Here is a 1,882-nt window from a genome sequence, read left to right as displayed (position 1 = left end):
GAAAAGAAAAGAAAATGATAAATTGTTTTCAACATTAATAAAACCATTGAAAACACAACTGTTCTGCCCAGGTATATCATGAATCAGTTATGAATAATTTATATACTTCACTCGTATTTAAAAGATCAGTTTTCTCATGTGGTGACACCCATGGCTAACTGGCCTTCCCCGTAGCTCTCACTTTGAGTGTGACTCTCATACAGTGAAGAAAAGAAGTGCTTCTGGCTGTGACTCTGTCCCTAAAAATAAATGGCTGTAGCTTTTCATCAAACTTCAGAGACTGTTCAGAACACGGTTGTGATAAATAGTATACTTGTTTTTGCTCAAATTGCTTTAGTACACTATAAATGCACATTAAAAGATGTATCAGTCTACCTCAAAACAAACAAATAAACAAATTACAATAACAACAACCACAACAATAACATGTATAGGGTCAAAATATCCAGAACAGAATAACTGATAACAAGGCTGAGTGTTATTGTGCCATGTTCTACTGTCTACTCAATGCCATGCACTGTCTTGAGGGTGGGAATATAATGGTAAGCAGACATGTCTTCCACCATCTGCACCATACTTATCACACAGAGTGGAAGTATATCTTACAGTCAGAGGGAAATGCATACTTTAAAATTTAAATATGACAACAAAACATGAGACTCTTAAGGGATGGAAAATAAATTCAGTGATAGTTACTGGATTATGGAGGGAAAATTATACCAGCTTAAGAGACAAAGTTGGAAAGGTAAACAGGAACCAAACCATGATGGGACATGTAAGTCAGGTTTCAGAGTATAGACTTTCTTCTTAAAGGAAAGGGAAGCCATTGAAAAGTTGCAAACAGAGAAGTGCTATAATCAGACGTCTGTCTCCCACAGAAGGCAACTGGGTAAATACCAATATCATTCACTTAAAGAGAGATCAGGCTGGAAGTGGTGGCTCACACCAGTAATCCCAGCACTTTGGGAGGCTGAGGCAGCAAGATCGTTTGAGGCCAATAGTTTGAGACAAGTCTGGGTAACACAGTGAGCCCTCATCTCTACAAAAATATAAAACCAAAAGAGGGATCACTGGAAAAGAGATAGGTTTGAGAGATAATGCCTTTACATGATCAAACATTGAATATAATATGTCTATGACTCAAGCGTACATGTCCAATAGGCAATTCAACCTATATCTTTAGCAAGCAAGATAGTTGTGTGGTGTGAAATATAGTTTTGTAGCTTTATAGAAGTAAAATTATACTTTAAGATGGAGTAAGGGAGCAAAAGAAACAAATGCTACTAAAATGTCGCTTGTATGCAAAGAGAAAAGGAAAAAAATATATTCAGGTGATTTAGGGTGAATTTGTTCAATGATTTTAGATATTCCAGGCTCAGAGAAATTATGGGGGCAGAAAACTGATAACAACAACTTAAGGAGAAAAAGGAGAGATGACTTATTAGTGTATTTCCAAAAGCTAGCTTTTTTGTGGAAGAGAGAAAGAACCAAGTGTAATGATGGGTGAATTAATAAAAGCTTCTTTGGCTGAACAAGTTTTAATGTTCAAATACTGATGGGCATCCGCCAGGATATGTGTTTTTCTTTATTTTCCTCCTTCTTCGTCTAAATAAAACAACCTTGAGGGAACCCGAAAGGACAGTGTAAGTTTTGGGGTGCGTATGTGTTAGAAAATTGTTGAGTTTTGTTCTAATTTAGTTTGGTCTAGAAAAAAGAGAAACTTTGATCTGGTGTAAAGGGTATTTTCCAAAGAAAAGTGAAGCAGTTTCCTAATTTCAGGTCACTTTAAGGAGAAGTAAAGGACAATTAACTTTACTTTGAGATTCTTAATGTCAGGACAACCGGACCTCTGACAATTTTTGCTGTCCAACATTATGGAACA

The sequence above is a fragment of the Rhinopithecus bieti genome, unplaced genomic scaffold (genome assembly GCF_001698545.2).
Source record: "Rhinopithecus bieti isolate Rb0 unplaced genomic scaffold, ASM169854v2 scaffold_13709, whole genome shotgun sequence".
In the NCBI taxonomy this organism is placed as follows: domain Eukaryota; kingdom Metazoa; phylum Chordata; class Mammalia; order Primates; family Cercopithecidae; genus Rhinopithecus; species Rhinopithecus bieti.
Note: the sequence above shows the minus strand (reverse complement) of the source record.